Source organism: Lissotriton helveticus, chromosome 5_1 (genome assembly GCF_964261635.1).
Source record: "Lissotriton helveticus chromosome 5_1, aLisHel1.1, whole genome shotgun sequence".
NCBI classification, from domain to species: Eukaryota; Metazoa; Chordata; class Amphibia; order Caudata; family Salamandridae; genus Lissotriton; species Lissotriton helveticus.
In genome coordinates, this window is record NC_136065.1 from 1000304580 (window position 1) to 1000329439 (window position 24860).

Consider the following 24860-nt stretch of genomic DNA (forward strand, 5'->3'; position numbering starts at 1 on the left):
AGAGTCTTCCTATTCTAACGTATGGAACAGGCATGTGGGGATACTCCAACACAAACCCTTCCCAGGGAGAACAAAACATGGTGCTGAGGAGACTACTGGGTGTCCCACCTGTGGGTTCTACATTCTCTCTGCACCAGGAGCTCAGAGTGTATTATGCAGAAGATTCTATTAAACTGCTCTTGTGGTGCTCGATTTGGATACATCCACATGACTCTTTTAACAGGGAAATCGTCAAGGACTGCCTTTTATTTGAGAGAGCCCTGAATATCCCTTGGTTTAATTATATTTAGATTGAGCTTATAACTTGGGTAGGCCGCACCTCTTCTCTGAGCCTTTTACTATGACCAATTCCGACAAGGCCTGGGCGAAAGCTACCTTCAAATCAAATAAGTGCTGTCTCAGAGAGGATCCGGAACTCATTAACCCCTTTGTTAGGGAGTACGTTGCACTGCGCAGTGCAATAGTCCTGGAACCGTACTTGGAATAGATTGATTGTACATGTGACAGAATGCTACTCACCTATATTAGACTGGGCTTTGTGAGATGGCACCTGGGTTTTCCTCTTGGTCAGTATGACCCATCTAAAATACTGTTATGCCCATATGACGGGTCCTACCCTCAGAGTTTGCTACTTTTTTTACCTTTTTTTGGCAATTTAGCTTGATTTTACCAAAAGGTTTTTAATTCCAGTGATCAGGACGAGGGGCATGAGATGAACTGGGGTAGCTCTGGCCTACCTGCAGTAGCTTGATTCCCCATCTAATTGTTTAAATATTTGATCTTTTTTAAAAAGTGCCGTTAACAGAAGGAAATCAATTCTGTTTTAAATGAAGTATATTTTTCTTCTGGGCGGACTGTGTAGCTTTAAAAAAAACATTTGCAATGGTGCCTCGCTTTTTACCCATGTATTTCTAACACCTTGTGGCAACCGTTATTTAAAAATTATGCAATCTTTTACTATTTGGCACTTGTACTTCATCTGCTATTATCATATTGGAGAGAAAGCCGCACTACAAAAGGTCTGACTGTGGAAATTTGGCAGAGAACACTGTTAGCATTTAGCTGAAGCCATCTTGTTGGCAGACATCTTGTCTAACCATGTGCTCACCATGTGCTTTTTCCTTCTTCGCTGTCGCTTGCCCTTGTGCTGTGCTCAGGAACTGGCTATACTTAGCCCCTGCTACTCTGCACATGCTAAGAAGAGACTGTAGCTGCCCATGCACCTGCTTGGGTTTGTCACTGTCAGGATGTCTTTACTAAAGTCAGCAACTGTTAGCTCCTCCCTTACTGTTGACTGTACATTCTCTGTATGACCATCTATGTATGTAAGTCTTCCTATGTGTGGTCTACCGCCTTCTTTTGTGGTTATAAAAGACCCATGGTTCTTCTACTCCTTGTGCATCTGCATAAACTACCGAAGGGTGTTGTGTGATTGTAGTTCCACCTCATGAGGTTTAATAAAATATTTTTTTGCTATTTCAGCTTCTGTGCCAACTTCTATTTACTGGTCTGAGGACTTGTGTGCAGAGAAGGGCGAACCCCTTGCACTGGTAGGCCTTGCTGAGGTCTACTTCTACAAATTGGTGCCCAACCAAGTGGGGCTCATTGCGACTTGGATGCCCGACGGAGTGGTCTCAACGAAGGATTGAAATCTCGCTGTGGAATGATCACTGCCTATGGAGGCCGTGTCTTGGCAGCTAAGGTGTTTTTCTACTTCTCCCAACCCGACCCTCTGGGTGGGGCCGGTCCTCAACGGAGATCCCTTCTGGTGTTCGCCGTGCAGAGACCATTTGGTCGATTCAAAACTTGGCACTTGGAATCTGGAGACTCTTGCTTGGTAAGGTCTTTTGATGCGACACTTCTTGTATATAATTGGCCAATATCTTGGAACTTGCTTGGATATATATGAATTGCAATTTATATAGACAGGTAATGAGGAGATTTTTCTCTAACTTTTTTAAAACTTGAACGGCACACATTGTGTTAAGTGCCAGTTTGCGTATAATATTACATATCCTGTAATATTCTTGGCATGCCTGTTCTTAGCACATTTTGTAGAATGTGTTGCTTTCTTGGAGGTACCAGTATGGAACTTGAATGGAATCAGCCGACTCCCCCAGAGGGGACACCAAATAGGGACATGTATATTAAAAATGGTATTTCTTCTATAAAGTACAGCACATTATGGAATAAATATACTAGTAAGGTTCCTGAGTTGCGATGGCCTATAATTGGGTCAATTGACCTTAGAAAAATTAGTATGTGGAACAATGTATGACTTCTACATGACATATCCTTAATATATAGCCCCCACATGTCATGATGGTGGTGCTTCGAGGCCTCTTCTTTTTTTTCTCTCTCAGGTCGGAACCAGTGTTTTGTATTTGTTATCATTCTTATCTATGTGCTATAAGCTGTTTTATCAATGCGTTTTTGATGTACTTTTATGGATACCCTGGTAATTGAAATAAAGTTATTGATTTTACACTAAAATACAACTTCTTTGACTGAAGACCCTTTTCATCCGAACTGTTTCACATGATCTGATGTTCCAAATGCATGCTCTACATCTGTAAGAACAGTTTTTAGAATCAAATGCTTTTCTATTTTTAGCCACTATGCTGCAGCGGAAGTAAGTCTCCGTATAAATTGTCATGTTCTATCCTCCAATTTCCATCCTTAGTAGATGTGTATCCGTTTACGGGTTTGTTTTAAAGCAAAAGGCTTTTTCTGACACTACACAAACAGGAGCCTCGTGCGTGCAATAATCTAAAGTTCTATAAGTATATGTATCTAAATATATACATTAGTGTGAAGTTTACAAACATTTTGCATTCATCTCTTTGGGTGAAACTATACACCACATAATGTCTGCACAATTACTACTGAAGTCAGAGACAAAAATGTCCAATGGACTCATTGAAAAATAAACACAGTTTAAATCAAATATATCGTTTTCCAACGACAATGCATTTGCAAAAATATAATGTTATAGTTGTCATTATCTTGTGCTGCATCATAACAACTAATCTTTGATGGTTAATACAGGGCTACTCATTGACGGATCACTGACACAAGATTGTGGTAAAGAATACTGTTGACAAAAATATTGTGCCAAAAATATTGTTTATCTCAATATCGTGATCCTATACTTATAAGGGTAAGTACAAAAATATCAGAAAACAATTATGGTTGACGCTAACATTGTCCAAAGATAGACACAAATATCTTCTTTGTTAATATAATATAGAGATTAAAGTATTTTAATATATAAATTTAATATAATGTAAATAAAATATATTACACTCAAATGTAATACTATATATATAACTATATACTTAAATAAATACACAAACACATATATGTGTGTGTGTTTATATTTATGTAAAAGAATCTACCCTTCAAATTAATATATATATTGATTTGCATTACTATGAATATATATTCCATAATATATTTAGTTTACACTATATTTTCTATATATTTCACAATTATTAATATATATATATATATATATATATACTATATATATATATATATATATATATATGTAATAGGAAAAAATATATTAATTGATATAGACAATTAATAAAATCTTAGAGATTGAAAAATACAAAAACACATTTACAAAAAACACTATAAACACTAAAATAAATATAAAGATTACAACAAACAATGTAAAATATTAAAATATAAAACAATAAATGCAATGAACTCTATTTACCCACATTATGAAAACTATTTGAGATTATTAAATATACTATTCCCTCTCTGGTTTCTGGAACAGTATGAAAAGTGTTGGATTTCAGAGGGATAACATTTACTATGCCTACTCCAGTCTCTGCAACAAAAGGGAAAGTGTTGGACTTTGGAGGGGTAAAATTTACTATTCCCACTCCAGTCTGTTCAACAGTAGGGAAAGCGCTGGACTGCGGAGGGGGTGAAATCTACTATTTCCATTCCAGTCAGTGCAACAACAGGGAAAGTGTTGGATTTTGGAGGGCTAAAATGTAATATTCCCACTCCAGTCTTTGCAACAGTAGTGAAAGCGTTGGATTTCAGAGGGGTAAAATGTACTATTCCCACTCCAAACAGCACAATAGTAGGGAAAGTGCTGGACCTCAGAGGGATTCCATTTATTATTTTCACTACATCAGGGCACAGTAGGGAAAGCATTGGATTTAAGAGCTGTGCAACAGTAGGAAAAGTGTTGGATTTCAGAGGGGTGAAATTTACTATTCCTACTCCACTCAGGTCAACAGTACGGAAAGTGTTGAATTACAAAGAGGTTACCTTTACTATTCCGATTGCAGTCTAAACAAGAGTAGAGAAAACATTTCACTTCAAACACAGTACATATACATGTAACACCGAGAATGTTGAATAAATATTAAATTCGTAATATAAAAATTATGAATAAACGTATGTATATATTTAATAAAAAAAATATAAAATTACATAATTTCTGTTTTAATACAATAGTGAATTATCTGTTAATAAATACATATTATTCAGTTATGAATTGATTAACATCCCCCTATACCCTTACAAGCCTAATTAGCCGGCACCTAAAATATAACTTCAAAAATAACTATTCCCTAATGTACATATTTAAAATCCAATTAATTAATTAACACTTAGAGCCCGATTCCGACCTGGGTTGGAAAGCTCAACGACCAAGCCAGATCTGGTGTGTTTTTCGACCGAGCCGGACTCCTGCAGTCCGACCGAGCTAGTACGATGTGGCCACATGCTGCTAGACTCGGTTCGGTCGGACTCCCATAGAAGTCAATAGGAGCCGGACGTAGGAAGCGTACATGGGCTCCTATTGACTGAATGGGTAAGTCTCACACAAAATGCATCCCCTACAGTGGGCACGCATCGGTGCCATCCACACCATACATGCCTGTGTTGGGGAGACCCTTGTGTCTCCCCCTGTGTCCGAGTTGTAAGGCAGTGGGTGACAGGGTGTCCGACGCGGACCCCCAAAGGCAACTTCCCCGACGTCTTGCGAGCCGGAAACTTTGGCTCGCACCGGCTGTCCGACGCGTGCATCGTACCGGCTCGGTCGTAAATTGCATCCATTGCACGGTGTGGTTTGCTTACGGACGAGACGTATGGAGCGGTTCGGACCCGGAAACGATTCGGTCAATTAATTTCACGTTGCTCGCATCGTACTTGCTCGCTCGTACAGCTGTAAGAGTCAGGCGGAAAACACACGTACGGCTCTTACTTTTTCTGGGCGGATCGCGTTCGATGCCCTTCCGCGCGAGATCGGAATCAGGCCCTAAATTGTTAATGAATTATTATTAAATTAAATTCCCAGCGAATACCCTACAAACCTAGCAGCCTACAAAATGTAAATTATATTCCGTAATTTAAATATTTCAGATTCAATTAAATAATTAATTTATTAATAATAATACATTAAATATTAATGTATTAATTTCCTACGCTATACCACAGCAAACCTAGCATCCAGCAGCTAAAATGATAGTACAATAAATCAACATTCCATATTTTACATATTTCAGAATGAAATACAAAATTAATTGGGGGAGAGAATGTAGCCTTACGTTGAGAGCGGTCATCCTCAAACCTGGGGAACCAGGTTCGATTCTCGGTGACGACGCTCAACATTATGTGATTTTGGGCAAATCACTTAATCTCCGTGCCTAAAGAAAATGAATGTGTCCTTGTGTAATGAAACTGGTGCTCATGTGAAGCGCTCTGATACCTGATATCTTCGGGTCTAGTTTTTGCTACATAAAACACAAACAAATTGAAATGATTAATACATTATTAATTCAATTTCCACCCTAGGGCCCTATAATCCTAGCAGCAAACAACTAAAATATAACTAAAATTAATAAGTATTCCATAATTTAAATAAATAAACTTAATGATGAATGAACAATCTTAATTGTTAAATAATTATCAATTAATTAACTTCCCAACCTATACCCCTACAAACAGTCCACCAATAACATATAATAAAAATAAATCCATATGACATGATTTGCATAATAATATCAATCATATAATTAAATTAAAATAGTTAAATAATTCATAATGAGTAATACCTAATTAACTTTCCACCCTATCCCCCTATAAACCCAACAGCCCACTGCAACACTAAGGATGCTGGTCCGACTAACATTGTAGCAGGCGATTAAATTAACCACCAAGGATTTGGAAGTCCCACCTACCGTATTAAGATATGACCGTCAGCACGGAGTCAGAAACATACCCATAACTATTGTGGCATGTGCTGGTGGTCGGAAAAGGGCAGCAGCGCATCCCACGATGGTAAAGGGTATGTTTACAAACATCCATGCACTGTGTGGCAGGCACCATAGTGGTGCCTGCCACACAGTACATGGATGTTTGGGGGGGCACCACAGGTGCCACACAGGCCTCATAGCGGAGGCTGCGGAGCGATGAGGGCCCTGCTAGGGGCCCTCAAAATCCGTTTCCAACAGACTTTTAATGCCAGTTGGTCTGCCGTTGAAAGGCTGTCTGAAAAAGACATCGAAATCCCTATGGCGGTGCGTCAGCAGGTACTTCCCTTATTGTAGGGAATGGTTGGACGGGCTCCTTAAACCCATCGGAACCGTCGGCCGCTCCCTCCACCCTGCCTCCAACCCCTGTACCTCTTAATGCGGCAGTCAGACTACCGCAGCAGATGGCGGGTCGGACCACAACTGACAGGTCATCGGTTGCAGTCCAACCAACATCATAATGAGGGCCTATAAGTTATTATAAAAGATTAAATAAAAAATTCGAAATCAATAAAAATTTTACAATCTATAATTTAAAACAAATACCCTTTATATAAACAATAATACCAAATAATTATAAAATGATATTTTTAACCACTATATTATTGAAAAACATATAAAAACATTCACGATACCGGTCGACTCTCATCCGACTGGCACCGTGGCGAAAGCAGGACCGCCCAACTAGAAGTCGGCGGTCCCACTGCCTGCATTACGATATGATTACTGTCACAGCGGTTGCAATGTGTATATTTTGCATTGCGGTGTGCTGCGGGCTGCAGCACATGCCACAATACAAATTATACACATTTAAAACATCACTGCACTATGTGGCAGGCACCATCATACCTCCTACATGGTGCAGGGATGTTGGTGCCCCCAGGCCCCATAGCAGAGGGCCAGTGGGGAAGGGGGCCCTGCTAGGGCCTCCAAAGTCACTTCTTTCCCGCCTTCTCAGGGTGGGTGAACCGCTATGAAAGGGTAAATGACTGCCACAGGTAAAGAATGGACATTAGATGACTCCGCTGAAAGTTTTTAGTTCACTCACATGTAACATTGACATATTTTCACTGTATTTATGTGCACATTTTCAGTGCTTTACAGTACATGGTAAATAGATAAATAGCAGAAATTGCCTCTTTTATGGACTGTTATTGTCTAGAAATTACCTTGAACCATCTGCAATGCCTTTTACGTCCTTTTACAAGGTTACTAACTTTATCACTTTCGAAACATAACACTGGGCACCTGGCAATTTACTACCTCATTGTTCTTCCCACTGTGTACCTCTGGGCCCTCTGTTGGTGGAATGTTTTGGACCAGAAGTGTATCGGTCACACGGTGTCCAAAATAAACATGCACATCGACTGACATTTGTAGATGTGCACCATCCCCCATAGATTTGCAGTGCCCCAGTGCCCTTGTGTTGTGATCACCTTAAGAGCTACACACAGTCAAGCTTGGAGAGTGAGTAGGCCTTGTTTTACTTCTCACACCGGGCAGAGGTAGGGCCTGATTTGAACCTGAACCATCCCAGAAAACTCTGACACCTAGAGGAAGTGGCAAAAAGAGGAGCATCAAATCCACCCAAGCGCACCCTTGCCCACCTTGGTGTCCCTAAGGTAAATAAACATTTGACCAGTTGATCCTCATATCTCACTCCTTCACCAGGAGCCTGAGCATTCTCCATTGCCATCCAACTACAAACCAGATCTAGGCTGCTGGACCCCACGAGAACTTAGAAAGTCCTCAAAAGCGACAATGGTGATATCTCAGCACTGTATAAGGCTCTGTAAAAGTACATTAACAGAATTGTACTGATGAGGCCCTAGCCATACATCCCTTGTTATTAAAGAAGAAAGTATCTAACACCCACTATCCTACCTTTTGCCTTCACATCCTTCACTTTGCTATACACTGTTCCCTTGCTGCTCTTGTCATCTCTCTTTCTCCAAATTTAACTTCCCACCTTCCTCACTTAACCCTCCCTCTTTCCATCTTTCATTATCCTCTCTCTTCACTCACTCCATGTTTCCTTTTTTGCCACCGACTCCTCTTTCCATTATGTCCCCAATCAACCCCCTTTCTTTCCCTCCTCTTTGCACCTGTTTCACTGGTTCCCTTTCCTCCCCCTTCTGGCTTCTCTCTCTTCTTTCCCTCCTACTTGTCTTCCCCATGCCCTTTTGTCTTTCTTCTGTCCTCTCTCAGCTCTCCTTTCTCCCTTTCTCTCACTTGTCCCAGTGCTCTACCTATGCCCTGCTTTTAAATTTCCTTCTAATCCCCTCACCCACAGTTCTCTACATTTGGGGTCCAATTTAGTCTGGCAGATAGGTTAATCCATTGCAAACATGACAAAGTATCCTCTACCCCAAACCCTAGGCAGGCCTATCTCATTTGGAGAATGGCAAACCTTAAATTCTCGTCCATGAAGCCAACAAAGTAGGGGCTGTTGGAGAAAAGATAGTACACTGTCTGCCCCATTTAGGGTTTATTGTCTTATTTTGTCTTGTCTGTCGCTGCCAGGGCAATTTATGTTTTGTTTTTCAGAAATTAACTCCTGCTGAAAGGTTTGGTGGATGGCTGTAAAAACTGACAGCATCTGTCCAACAAACCTTTATACAACGTAATGAATAGCAGTTATGGTGGTCACTTTCAATGCAGAGAGATAAATGCTGGACCAGCTGTCATTTCTACATGTAATGGACAGTAGTCTATCAGGATGGCAGAGGTAATGCCATCTGATAACCTGATGACTGAGTACTATCTCTCAAATTGTAAATCAGGCCCTTTGGTGTTATTCTACCTCCTTTATTATTCTCTTCAAACTTCTAAGGCAGCCTAATGTCTTTCCTTTGTTTCTGTGTCCCTTGTTTTTCCTCCTTCCTCAAATTCCAGTCTTCTCCTTTTGTCTCATCCAGGCTCTATTGTTCTTCACCCCTCTCTCATCTGTTTGCCTCTCTCTCTTTCCGTTCTATCTCGTTTCCATCATTGTCCCTTCCTCCCAGTCATTGTCTCCTTTTTACTCTCCCCCTCTTCCTTAAGTGTCTCCCTATCTCTCCTTTCATTTCTAACTCTTCTGTCACTGTTGAGATTACATGACAAAAAATAATTCATTTTGGTCAGCATATTACTCATTTTGACTACATATATGGGTTAATTCAGTCTATGAATTTAACTCGTTAGGCCTAGTAATGTAATTAATTTGAGAAAAAACATGTACATGGATTGTAATGTTCAGCATTCTTTCCCATAATTTTTGAAACTTTAAAAAAGCATTATGCACTGGTGAGGGCAAGATGCATATAGGTGAGGGATTTCTATGTTCACAGAGGTGAGCAATGTTTGCTGGGTGTAGGTGATATGAGGAACTGCAAGATGTACACAAGTGTGAGGGAGCTAGGTGCACACAGGTGCGATGTAACTATGTGCCCAAAGTTGAAAGACTGACCTACAGGCACACACATAAGGGCAGCACATGTATACATGTGAGATGTGGCTTAGTAAACATAGGTTCCAAAAAAGCTATGTGCATACATCGGGAGGGGTGTGTATGTGTACACAGGGGGGGACAGATAGTTTTAGGTGTGGAGGCGGTTCACACATGCAAGACGTTGCTCGGTGCTACATATATGGCTAAAATAATTAGAATAACGTGATCAACCAAGATCAAGGCATGCTGAACCCATGCCAGATTTTTATTATAGCCACATGAAATATGTTTACATGGAATGAATCCAAATGCAACGACTTGTTATTCTGAAAATCTGGCAAAGATCAAAAACTCCTAGACCTGTGTTGGCCTCACGAATTCGTTAATAAGCTTAACATTCTTCTTCCAGAATAGGCATCCAGATTTGCAGTGCATGTAGGTAGTTTTGGCGAAAGAACCGGAAATCGTGTGTGAGATGAGTATGTGCATATTTGGTGAGTCATTTTTGCTTGGGACTGTGGAGCCTGAATATAGACTTGTTGTGATAGGTGGGTTGTACTTGTGTTCTGCCCTGGTCTACCCTCTGTTTAATGATTCGTTTCATATTTAGCCTGAGCATATGAATTTGCCTTTGCAGTAAGACATTCTAACTGGGCATTTGAATTTGTATGTGTGCATTTGATTTTATTTTCTAAGATTATTATTGTTGTATCTAGGAATCTGATGTTTGTGGTTACTAAATGATGGCTGTGCCTGAGCACTGAAAGCTGTGCCTACGTATCTGAAGCTATGTTTAAGGTTAAATGATTGAAGATGGCCTATTATGTAGTTTCTCTTTGTCTATGATGGCTGTGCTGAATTTTTGTGAGTACATCACTAGCATGTTATAACAGCCGCCTAGACAGTATATCGATGGGATCTAAAATGCACTATTAGATCCTTTAGTATATTTTGTCCATTATCACTTCAAAGTTCCTGCAGGTTTTTTTTTACTTCAGTGATATTACTTTTTGTAATGCCAACAGGTTAAAAGATCACTTGATGTGACTTCCTATGATATCACTAGGGTCAAAGGTTATATAACATCAATTCCTGTGATGTCGTCTGGGTAGACCACGTGCATGTGCTGACCGGACCTTTAAAGTAGTCACCCCACCTTTTGAGTCCAAGTCCCACCCGTTGCAGCTGGGTGTGCCGCAGGGTTCGTCGTTGAGTCCCACATTATTCAATCTTTATGTGAGAGCGCTGGCGGGTGTCGTCAAGCAATGGGGCATCACCATGGTCTCGTATGCTGACGACACTCAGCTGGCGGTCGTCCTGAGTGGTGACTCCGACCTTGACGCCCCCAGATTCCGGAATGGACTCTCTGCAGTGGCCAGCTGGATGAATGCCAACTTTCTCCAGTTAAATGCCAAAAAAACTGAGGTCATGATTGTGGACAAGCGGACTGACCTCTGGGGTGATATATGGTGGCCCCTGAGTTGGGTGTGACTCCCATCCCTGTTCTGGAGTTAAAAAACTTGGGGTATGGCTTGATCCTGCCCTTAGTTTTTGTGGTCACACCAAAAAAGTGGCGGCCACCTGTTTTGGCATCTTACGAGGGTTAAGACCTATTCTGAGGTTCTTTGATCCTTCCACCAGGCAGCTGGTCATACAGGCTTCTATTTTATCTCGGCTTGATTATGCCAGCTCGCTCCTATTGGGAGCCAATCAGGCAGAGATTGCTCGGTTGCAATGTGTCCAGAACGCCGCAGCCAGAGCCCTCGTGGGCTTACCAAGATTCTGTTCTGCGGAAAGTACCATCCGTTCGCTGCACTGGTTGCCTATGGCACAGAGGATTCATTTTAAGACCCTGTGCCTCTCTTTTAATATCCTCAAGTTGGCCTCCCACCAGAATCTTCACAATCTTTTGGTGCCTTATGTGCCTGCCCGAACCTTGAGATCCTTGGGACAGAATCTGGTAGTTGTTCCTCGGTTTAGGCTGTGCCGAGCTGGAGGTCGGTCCTTCGGGGTGTTGGCCGCAAAATTGTGGAATTCCCTTCCGCTCCATATCCGTGAAATGGATGAGCTCCTGAAGTTTAGGAGGGCTATTAAAACACATCTTTTCCCTCATTCAGCTTAGCCTTTTTTCTGTGCACTTTTATCCGTAGCTGCTGTGTTGTGTTTGTTATTCTCTATGAAGCGCCGGGACGCCCCTTGGCTGGGGCAGCTGTGCGCTATAAAAGTGCTTTTAACATAACATTAACATAACATAACTTCCGCCACCCCTAGCATTTTGCTGAATTGACATCCAAGCTCAGATAATACACCAACCTTTGCCCAGAAGTAACTGCATGAAGTCTTAATTAATAGGGCTTGAGAAGATGCCTGCAATGGCTTTGTAACTGACAGAGATGGGCGATTGGTAACCTAGTTCGATCTGGGGAGTATGGCCTAATGATGGGATTTTGACAGAATTATAAAAAATATCTCACAGCAGAGTTGACACTGGAGGGAAGGGGCCCTTGCAAACAGAACGTTTGCTGTCTGTCCTATTTTACTGGGCGAAGACAGTCTTTACAATAACTTGACTGAAGTTGAGGTGATACTGGTGATTTCTAAAAAGAGTTATTAATGAAGCAACTATAGAACAGACAGGTCAGAATCAACAGAGGCCTTCTCTTTGGAATTTCCATAAGGGGTCAAGCTTTATCATTGAATTAATGTGACTCCGCACACTGTTTTACACATCCTCGCTTTTTTACGGGATGCCATTAGACTTAGGAAAAGTATCGACTAATATCTGTTTTGTATATCATGTATTCTGCTTGTGTCTTGATTATCTGGATCTTTGGTACACCTGTGAATTTGTACTGTATGATGATATTTTGTAGTTGCTTGACTTTTATGGTTTTATCTTTAAAGCCGAATAAAGTTTATTGATGATGATGACTCCACACAGAGGAAACGTGTAAACATTTGACCTGCTTGTCTTAGCTAAAATAACTTTCAGAAGCAACGCTGCGGACTGAGGAAGGGGCTATCTGGTGTGTCAAAGTGAAATGGTGAATTATTTTACCCAGCAAGCTATGCAGAAAGCTATAATAATATTCAGTGAGTTATTTGACTGAAAAGTATGCATATTCCTATGGAATGTATCCATCATTTCTATTTTTTTGAAGTTGAAAGGGGCCCTTGTGTTGTAGAATTCCCGTTGCTTAATTTAGAGATTTCTATGTACAATTGTAAAAATTTGGTCATTTCTTTGAACATTCAACATGTCAATCACCATGTCAGTGGAAGAATTTTCTTCTTGGCAAAATCCCTTTATTGATGGATAAATGCATGGATCCGCTTTTTTTTTCCAAAAGGTGTAAATCTCTTGGATGTATGAAACATTGCCTTTTCATAATACCCAAGTTTCATTTCGTTTTAATCATCGTGTGGGTGCCCATAGAATAAAAATAGATATCTTAAGGGAATGCCCATACTCATTTTTGAAAAGAAACTTGATCCTTGTTCTTATCGAGCAAAAAAAGTTCATCACAGGCTCCTGACTAGTGGTTGAGCTGATTAAAGTGGTACCTACTTGGATGAGGGGAAGGCACCTTTGATGATGCATGCCACTATTACTCTGGGTGAGGGGTATTCTCCTAGTATGAAAATATATCTGTGCTGTGGTCGGAGATTCTGTCATATGATAATCTCCTGTCATGCTTTAACACAGTGCAAAAACAGCGCATCCTTAAATACCTATTGACTTTAACATAGTAAACAAATCAGGCCTACTGCCTTCGCGATAATATTTTAAAAATAAGCAGGTCAGACCTCCGGCACTTGAAGTGCCTTTCCTAATCAACCAATGAGACCTATAGCTGTTATCATAGCCCACTCAGGACTGCCTATTTCTGCTTAAGCTTTACCAGAGGGCAATCATCAGGTATACAGTTTTAAAATTACAAAAGCATATAACATTATAATAGGAAATGCTAAATGTTATCTCTTCTAAGAGGGTCTAATTGGGATCTCACAGTGCAAATCTTTTAACCCTACAATTTGTCAGAGGGGGTATCTAGCACCAAGATCCTTGTCTATTGCGGAAATCAGTGAGATTCAATGTAACAAAACACCAATCTGTAGGCTTTAATGTAAAGTAATACAAATCCCAATGTAATTGGCTATTGCTTATAACATATGCTTTTCAGAATCAGTATGTCAGGCCTACTGCATTTATTGTAACTTTTCTTACCAAACAATCAGGCTCATAACCTTTATCATTGGGTTGTAACTGTGATCAGCTCAGACCTTCTGTGTTGAGGATAACATTTCCCATAAGACAAACATCAGGTGATTCGAAATAAAATTACAAATATGTACAAAATTACAGTTATTAAAACAATTTCTTCCTAGTAGAGTCTAATAAGGATTACCATGGTGCAAATCTCTAACCTGATGGTTTTTCGATTGGATCATCAAAACTAAACTGTTAGAAATGGGGATCTCTGGTTGGCTAAGGCTTGCGCCAAAGCCAGGCAGAGACCACCACTCTAGTCAGGGAAAGGGGGTTACACGCCTAAGATAACCCCTGCTCACCCCCTTGGTAGCTTGGCACGAGCCGTTAGGCTTATCTCGGTGGCGATGTGTAAAGCATTTGCACAACACACACACTAACAACACACTAGGCACACCTCAAAAGGAACTCCACGCAAGGTTACATTAAAATAGCCTTTGTATTATAATAAAAACACATCAGATAGTATTCACCAATATACACTGTGCCAACTGGCACAGGCAATATTGACAAGGGATTATTTACACATGACAGGGCCACGTGGGCCACTATCAGATTTAACACTTTGTAAATAAATAGTAAAAAGTAAGAATACATAGGAATTTAGAACACAGCCAGTAATCACTGGCAGACACTATACTCAGCGTCAACCTGTAATATAAATCAGAACAGGCACAGTAACACATAAGGCGAGAACTCTATTCTGCGCCAACCTCATAAGCAAAAATAGGATAAACCATAATCTCCTAAACATCAGGAAATACACTTAATCACATAACCTGTAGTAAGGAATAAATCAAACCTAGACCACAGTAGAAGTAAAACAGTAGGTAAAACCTATCAAGTATAAAAGCACATAACCTGTAGTAGGGAATAAATCAAACCTAGACCACAGTAGATAATTAAAACATAAGGTAAAACCTAAGAATCACAAAAGCACATCTATGAGCATAAATCAAGGTGTATAAATCATTCAACAAACATTACATTACCTAGCACCTATATAAATGACCTTAGGGCCTTGCGCCCTATAAAACCTAATAGTCCCCAGGGCCAACTGGCCATCCATAAGGGGCTCAAATGCCCTCTGTCCATAAAGTCAGGGCTGCTGTCTAAACAGCGACAGTCACGGGGCGCACTTGGCGCAAACCTAAACGTGGCAGCTGCCCACTACTTGCTGCGCAGCTGGGAAGACTGGATGAAGGAAAGGCCTAAACGTTGCAGCTGGCACTAAGTGCTGTGCAGCTATGCAGGCCAAGGTAGGGATGGGGCAAAGGAGTGCGTCTCACTCCTGGTTTCAAAGTACATTGCCCCTGAAATAAAAGGGTCCTAAACGGGGCAGCTGCCCACTAATTGCTGGGATTCAGCAAACTGCAGCATGGGCTCTCAGTAGCCCTGTAAATAAATGTGCAAGGCGGTGGAGCCACACGGGGCTCAGTAAATAAATAGTGTACCCCTGGGAGCCATCTGGCTCTGCAACAACTGGGGCTTCGTTGGAGCCCTCAGGCTCTGAGAATAATGCGGCAGGAATGTGGGAAAGGATATGGGGCTTAAAGCAAATATGTCCCCAACGATGGGGCCATGCAGAGGCTCTGGGCACTGCCATCGGGCCGCTCTGAAAAAGATGGCACCAGTAAGCAGTCCCACTCGGGAACTGAAAGTACTGCCCCCCTTCGCTCGGCGAGCCACACTTACCGGGCTCTTCTATGCTGCCGGAGATCTCCGTCCATGCGGTGGGGGCAGGCACCGGCAATGTGCCTCGAGCCCCCACTGCCTCTACGTTGTACCTGGTGGTGCCTGCGGGGCTCTCCCTCACTCATGGGAGCCCGTGCAGACCGGCGCATCTCTTGTTCCCCCGGGCAGCTTCTCTGGCGGCAGCGGTGTGCGCGGGACTTCCTCCACGAAACCGGAAGTCCCACCCGCCATGAGGCACATTGCTGCCTGACTTCCGCCCCCTTTCAGAGCTTAAAAATAACCAAAGCAGCAGGGTGGGCACCCGTAAATTAAAAATATCGGTCCAGAAGGCGTGATGAGGGGTAGGTTCCCTCTGGTTTAGGCTATAAAGCAAGGTGGGCTCCTGCTCGCATTAAAATATAAAAACACGGGCATAATGCAGGGTGGGCACCTGCGAAGGAGCACCAATAAGCAGCCAAAATGCAGGATAGACACCTGCTTTAAGGACATAAAAATAGCGGGCAGAATGCACACAGCGCTCCCAGGGTGCTAAAGGTAAAAAGGGTTCCAGGGCAAGCAAAGTCCCTAATCAGCCTAGGCAAGGCAGAGGGGTCCCCCAGCAGTCCTCCAGGCTCCAGGGGCTGGGCAGAGCCCAGGGAGGCAAGCCTTCCCCTAAGCTCCAGCAGCAGCACGCCCCTGGCAGATTCCAGTACAAGACAAGAACATTGAACATGAGGTCACAGCCTCATTTTATTCAGAAAAATCCTTTGATGTAGCAGTGTAGGCAAGGGGAGAACCAGATGCAATTGGTTCTTGAGCACTTTGTTTGGCTCAGCCCCTCTTCCTATTCACAAGACAGGCCAGGGACATCAGACGCACCACAGGGGGTGGAGCCAGCATTGTGGAGGGAAAGCCCAGCCCTATTCAGGTCCCAGGTGCACTCCTCCCTGCCATCAAGCATGCAGATCTTTCCATTCACCACCGGGGCAGACCCATCCTGTCTCCTGGAGCCAGGCACACCAGCCAGCTCCAGCCAATCACACGCCAGACAGCCAATTCACATTTACTGCACAGGCAGGCCAACTTCTAGAAGTGGCACTTCCACACTAGCTACAATAAATCCGCACATAGTATCGTGCGGCATCTAATCTCACGAGTTCCCACATACCAAACTTGACCTTGCACTCCCCACGCATCAGGAACTATCGTGGACACACATATTCCCCATGCATTCCTATGGGAGGGCAGACCAACTCAGCACACACACTCAGAGTGCGCACGCACTTTACACTGGCCCACAGTGCTAAAGTGCACAGAGGCCTAAAATCACTATCACCATGCCAGAGAATAAAGGCAAAAAGTTTAGGGGTGAACCTGCCATAAAAAGGCCCAAGTGCAACACAAACCCTTTCTCTACTACAGTAATCTGCAAAATTAGGTGTAACAAAAGACCTGTCTATAGGCTTTAGCGCAGCGTAATAACAATCTCCTCTTAAAAGGGTTTGCCTATTAATAGTAAGCAAGGGTCCCGATTCACAAAAGTACACTGAGACAAAAGTTTAACTTTACGATTTTTGGTATTCACACAGGGCTCGTAAATGCCATTTTTGAGTACCAAAAGTTGAACTTAACGACTTTTGGGCTTCACAAAGGGCATTTACAAGTAGTAAATGCCCTTCGTGAAAACCAAAAGTTGTAAAGTTAGATTTTCATTTAATTTTACCTTTGTGTATCAGGCTCAAGATTTTCACAATAAGTAAGCCAGGTCTACTTCCCTTGTAATACAGTTTCCTTACAGATAGACCCCCACCTAAAGAATAAGACATCATTTTTCCTGGCGAACTGATAAGACTTATAGCCTTTACCATTCGTGCAACACTATAATCCACACAGGCCTACTGAAGTGCGCATAATCTGGCAACCATTGTGCATGTTATATTCAGTTATAAAATTACATGTATTTACAAAATTGCAGTTGGCAAACCAATATACAACTCTCTGAATTGGGCCGAACCAGAATAAGCACAATAAAAATTGTCTATTCCCATGGTTTACCAGAATCGGTGCCCAACACCAAACCCCTTACCTACTATGGTAATCTGTGATATTGCATATAACAAAATATCTGTCTATAGCCTGTACTAAAATGTGATAACAACCCACTGTCAAAAGCCTACTGTTTTTATCAAATTGTGATTGTAATTATATTTATATAGCTCTTACTACTCCTGACAAGACATTGAAGAGCTTTTTGGCCAGTAGCACGCTACTCGTGAATCCAAAGGATTCGTTTTTGATTAGTATAGGGAGCTATAAATTGTTAATTTAAGCAGTGGACATGTGAGTCTGTTAGTTTTACTTAACAGGATAAAGGAGGAATAGAGCAGGGAAGAGTCTTGAAAGTGTTATTTTGGAGATCACGGTTGAAAAATTAGGTTTAGGGTGAGTCAAGGAGGGATAGAGGAGGGAAGATCATAATAGTAGAATGAGGGTTGGGGGAATCAAGAAGGAATAAAGGAGGGAAGTGTCTAGAAAGTGTTATCTAGGAGATCATAGTAGTAAGATGAGGTTTGGGATGAGTCAAAGAATGGCGGGAGATGATATCTTGAACGAGGTATAGAATGAGACATAGAGTCGTTTATTGGAAGGAGTTGAAGAATTTTTGTTTCCACAGTATGAGTAAAGTAATACATATATAGATACATAACTACATAGAAAGAGTATACATGTATGAGTAAAATAATATGAATATATAAAGATATAGAGTTGTATTGTATAAAGCTCCATATGTGCATGTGCATGTATGTATGGACATATAGTTAGGAACGCAGATTTTCAAGTGTTGCTGTACGTAAAGCTAATATATATGTGCAATTTTATAAAGAAATTGTATTAATGTGTATTTTTAATTTTTATGTTTTTCTCAATATTTCACTTGTGAAGCACTTATAGATGAAAATGTTATAATCGTATATTCCTATTGTGAGAGAAAAGTAAAATAAAACAGAAAACCATAAGCATCCAATCAAATAACTTATAGGAAAACTATGAATTGACCTATATACATGTTAAGCATACAATTATGTACCTACATATATTTTTTTGACCTTAAGTAATATATACATTTATTAAGCAGACCTGGAGAATATCTATACATTTTTAAGCCATAGTAGTATATAAATATATATATTTCTACAAAGAAATGGACATATCTAAATACATACATATAATTAAAATATACATGTTTACATGTGCAGACATATGCAGCACATTTGTATTTGAGTATGGTGGTTAAGTAGGAAAAAGCCAGCTCCCGACTAGTCTTCTGAATACATGATAGTCATCTATGGATCTTATGTTTGGGGGTAATGAATTCCATAGTTTGGCTGCTTAAACCAAGAAACATGTACCAACCATGTTTTATTTTTCTTGTATGCTGGGCTTTTGAGGCGAGGTGCCAATCTGGAGCAGTGGTTCCTTTGTTTTATGTATTTGGTGATTTTATTCCTGATGAAAGGTGGTCTTGCGCTATGTATTGCTTTGTGGGTGATATAAATGCTTTTTACAATAACTAAGATATGCTTACTGCCCTTCTCATCAGATTATAATACTCAGATCAGACCTCTTACTTCAGACATATCTTTTCCCAGTACACCAATAAGGAAGGCCTATATAGCTTGTCACAATAACCAACACAGGTCTACTGCTTTGAGCGTAAGCTTTCCCCATGACAACCATAAGGCATTCAGTCATAAAATTACAAAACAATACAAATGTATACTTTTCAAAGCAAAATACAGGCTCTCTTAAGAGGGGCTTAGAAGTCTTCTTACAGAGCAAATCTTCGATGGTCATGATTGTTCGCAAGGAATAATCAACAAACACTTGCCTATTTCATTAATGTGTATGATCCATATAACAAAATCCTTCTCTGCAGGATTTCAAACAGATTAATAATAATCCACCCTTCAATATTAACATATGCTTTTCACATTAAATATGTTAGGAATACTGCCTTTATTGTAACATATAATAATAAACAGATCAGGCCTTTAGCCATGATCATTGTCTTGTCACCATATCTTACTCAGTCCTGCTATATTAAGTGAAAGCTTTGTCAAAAAGCCAAAACATCCAATACAAGCACCTTTTTCAGTGGAACCACATAACTTTGGTGCTATCAGATCTTATACAGAGGAGAATCATCTTGTGGGTGGATCTAACCCTCTCCTCCCAGTATTACTCTGAAAGATCGTTTTTTGCTGTTTGTAAAAGATCTGGTGACATGTGCTGTCAAGTCAGACCTAAACGTGCATGTAGATTAGTGTAGCGCTGCATGTTCCATACTGTTCTCAAATACCCAACTGCACTCTGAAGTCTAAAGTTAATGATGGAAAGGGAAGAGGAGCATGCTGGAACAGGAAAACGGCAATACATTTTCCATGATTGTCCTCCTCCCATATGCACTGCGGGCAGAGAAAAAGACCACTAAAGCATCTACTTATCTAAGACACTTCAACAGTATTACAGTGCCATATGTGAGCCTCTGAAAGTAGGTCAAGCTCCATCCTATTGTAAGCCTGCTACTTTATGTGTGCTAGTGATTTATCTCTAGGCAGCCATATTGCTGCTGGCTCAGACAGTTGGCTAAACAAAATAATCACAGCTGTGTGGACAGGAAACACCTTTTTTTCTGAGAAAGCATTCAACTTCTGCCCAATAAAAACATATCCTCCTGTCCACCAACATGTGGGCGGAGTCATAACCCCTCCCTGTAGGACTACTGAAAACTCTTTTTTTATGTTGATAACATATGGTATGGCATCAATTGTAACTGACATTAAGAACCTTGACTGACAGGTGATGTGTATTAACTAAGCATATTAGCATCCCTACAAATCCACTTCCTAGATTTCTCTTAATTCTTTTGTCAACCTTTCGAAATTATGACACATACTTTGATCAGAACACAAGATACACATCTTTGCTTGGTAAATGTTACAACTGTTTTTGATGCTGTGTCTAGAGTTGTGTTTAAATTGCAGTATGACATTACTAGAGCTATATTTTAATTACGATTTTTTGGTTGATATATCTATAGTATGTTTTTGTTTTGTTGACGATTATTATTAAGTCCAAGAGATAAATGTATAGAGTGCCTTTGAAATAGTATCCACATTCTGCAACAGAGAAGAGCATATTTCAGTGGAATTGTGCCTACATCATGATTATCCACATACTACTTAACATCGTGAGTTTCAGCCACCAATATGCATATTGTTCAAACAAGATGGCAGCTATTGCAACTACCTTTTGACAGTTCTGGGGAGGAATTGTAGTGTAAGACAAAGAGAAAATGCTCTGCTTGTCTTTGTATTATTCTCTTAGTGAAAGGGAATTTCACAACGGGCACATTGCAAGAATGTTGATATGGCTGCAGTTTGTCACTGAGAATGTTTTGTTTCTTACAAAATGATGTTCTTTTTCCTGTCTTTTCAATGTTACGAAATTAAAATGTGTCTTTTTACTTAATACTATATACCTCAGAATGTGATTATCCTTTATTTCCTTTTCTCATTCCTGTCCTTATTTTCTAACACAATCTGGATATTTAGATAAATATGGATATATTCTATAATAATTGTTAAACCTTTCAACAATCCTACAAGGTTTATTTTTTGCTTTTACAGTTACTTACCTGCTTAGACATCTCTAAGTTAAGGAAGTTATAGAGAAATACATAGAGTAGTGTAAGATGACTATGATTTCATTTCATTTAATTTAAATTTCAACACACAAACAATGAAATGTGTTTTTCAAATGGTCCCAAGTTGTAAAGGTTACATACTGTAAGGCTACAACACAGTATGATATATAACAAGCCTTTACTTTTTTCTCTCCTTAGATGTGCCGAAAAATTAAAGCGGCAGGAATATAGATTTATGAAATGTCACAATAAAGTATAATTCTGCTTTGCACTAATGAGTTAACATGGACTCAAAGTCACTGGCATGAATTACTAGCATATTAAACTCCTTCACAAGCCATCTGTTTAGATTCGTGTCTAGGAAAAACGGTATACAAACAAGCTGCTTAAAGACGCTAAGCTTCAAATTTGCAATTCAAAAATGCACACTTCAGTGAACACAGGACAGGCAGAACATCCAGCAATTTAGCTGCGCCACATTGTGTTCATGTGTCACTTCCTATTACAGACTAGGGAAAAACGGTTGGGAGAAAATCTGAGATTTCTTTCATTGTAAATATTGAAGTTCTGACTGAACACGCGTTCCCCAGGGCTTTGCTACACGGTACAAGTATATCTTTTAGGTTTATACAACTTTGCAAGAAAATGCTCACAGTCTAGGTTCAAGGCCTGATTTGAAGGCAGGCAGACGTGTAAAAAAAAGAAATCTGAGCACAAACAGTATATTCTCCATTGGCTTAAATACCGTTGGCATTTTTTCGAATGGAGTTGGTAATTACAACAGTGGTAATTCAATCTAATTCAGACGAATGGCATCTGCTGGGAATCTCTGGTCCAAGCACTCAGCCATATTGCTGTGCTAACATTGCCAGCATCATTTCCCTACAGGTAGTGCATTGTGCTGTTATGTGGTACCCAAATTAGGTTGATTCAGTTTCAGAGAACACTTATGTGATCACTCAACAGCACACACTCGATATGGCAAAATTTGGATCTGAATGCATAAAAAATTGTGTTTTGAGAGACCCAATAATGCACAAAATGAGGAGCCATATTACATGACATGCCCAGTTGGTGTTAATGACCTTTTTTGGAAAACATCTTTCTTTAATCACTGCGTTATGAGGTATGAATTAATGTGAATAACACATTCTGTTTAAAAGAGCATTTTTAAATTATATTCATAGTGGTATGCCAGGCAGGTGTATGTCTGTGTTGAAAAGTGGGTTATTAGTAGGGGTAAATATTTACCTACCACTAGTAGTAAGGCCACCAACACAGTATATGGTCCAGTAAAGGTCCCAGTAAATTAGGAAACCGGAGATATGAATTCTTAAAGATAAACGACATTATAGTGCTTAAAAATGTATTGTGCCACTCTGAGACATCTGGTCACGCTTGTCTGGGACAAATTCAAAGTTTGATAGGCCACCGCGATGGAGCCCTGGTCGGATACGCTAAGCGGGAGGCTCCTGTCAACATTTTAGCTTCACACATAGAAACGTTTCTTGAGCTTTTTCTTCTGAAATTACTCAACCCTCCACAGCAGGCCAGATTCGGAGAGGGTTTGCCACCTTGACTTCCCACAAGGCCCCGGTCAAATCCTGGAAGTCTGGAGCTCCGGAGCTTTCAGCAGGATGAACTTGAAATTCTGGCCAGGTCGTGATTGAAGGTAGTCGACTTGACTCTCGAGGTCGGGTGGGTCACCTCTTGGAGCTTTTTCACAAAAGTTCTCCAAAGTTCAACAAACTTTCACCCTGGGCCAATATAGGCAGCGCCTCCACAGGGAGGGCGACAAGTCAGGGTGGCTCCTGGCTTGGATCCTTCGGAAGGAACAGACCCCGGAGCATATCGTAGCCCTGCAAGACCTGAACGGGGACATGGTTTATTCGGAACAGGCCATCCTCGGGGTGCTCCAGTCCCACCTACGCCAAGTATACACTGCGGACCCAGATATTTATTTCTGAGGTCTCTTACCACCCTTATCTACAGGGTTTGACCCTGCCGACCCTTTCGGATTCGGACCGGGATGAGCTGGATGTGGGCCTGACGTTAGCCGAGGTTCGTATGGTTCTAGCCCGCTTGCCGCGTGCGAAGTCACCGGGGAGTGACGGGTTCCCACCGGAATTTTACCATGAATTCCGGGACACACTGGCTCCACTTCTACTCCAAGTATTTCTCGAAGCGTTCGAGTCCGGGTGTCTCCCACAGAGTATGACACCGGGGGGGAAATTTTCATGATCCTTAAACCGGGAGGCGACAAACATGACCCTTCATCGTATCGTCCGATCACCATGATAAATACAGACGTCAAGATCTTGACTAAACTATTGGCCACCCGGCTGGCACCCCATATGGAGCATCTGGTACACCAAGACCAATGCAGATTAATTTCTGGGCGCAATACAGCCATGAACCTGAGACGCTTGAATTACATCCAGCATGAGGTACAGGGTAGGGAGGAACAGGCGGTCTTGGTCTCCATCGATCTTGCCAAGGCATTTGACACGGTCGACTGGGGCTACTTGCAGGAGATCATCTGGGCGATGGGCGTGGGGCCCAACTTCTGCCGTTGGATTCGTATTTTATATAGTTCCCCTTGCGCCAGGGTGCGTCTGGGAGCCACAAGATCAGAGGAGTGGCAGCTGGGATGGGGCATGAGACAAGGGTGCCCCCTATTGGCACTACTTTTTGCTCTAGCGATAGAGCCGTTTGCCGTAAGGATTCGATCCGAGATGAGGCCATGGGGCATCCAGGTGGGAGACGCGTGCAATGTTCTATCTCTATACGCGGATGACGCTTTGTTTTATTTGAGAGCCCCGAGGGTGGCGCTTCCGATGTTGCTGCACCATCTGGACCGCTTCGGTGAGGTGTCGGGCTTGAGGCTTAACCGTAGCAAGTCCCTGATCTTCCCGTTATCGGAGCTTGAATCGGTGCTCCTCGAGGACTTGCCGTAGCTCGGGCTGCGCTGGGAACGGGAGAGTTTTAGTTATTTAGGCATTCACGTGGCCTCTACAGAGGCGCAATTACTGGCCCGCAATATAGACCGAGTGATTAAGTCCCTTCAGCAATCCGTGTCTTTTTGGAACACCCTACCACTATCTCTAATGGGACGACTGGCCGTCGCCAAGATGGTGATGCTGCCAAGGACACTGTATGTTTTTCAGAACACGCTGTGTCCTCTTCCACCTAGGATTTTTCGGACCCTGAACACGCTGCTCACATCCCTGCTTTGGGCGGGTCGGCACAGCAGAGTGGCTCTCCATACCGTTGTGCGTTCCTTCGAGGAGGGGGGATTAGAAGCCCCGCGCTTTGACCTATACTACTACGCGGCACAGCTACTACCGGCTGCCAGATGGTTTGCGGACGCAGATGTCTGGGAAATGTGATTACTAGCAGGGAGAGCTACGGTGCAGGAGCTTCAGATAGCGTTAATGCGCGGGACGGGTGCCAGGGCTACGATACCCTACGTGGTAAGGCACTCAGCGTGCAGATGGC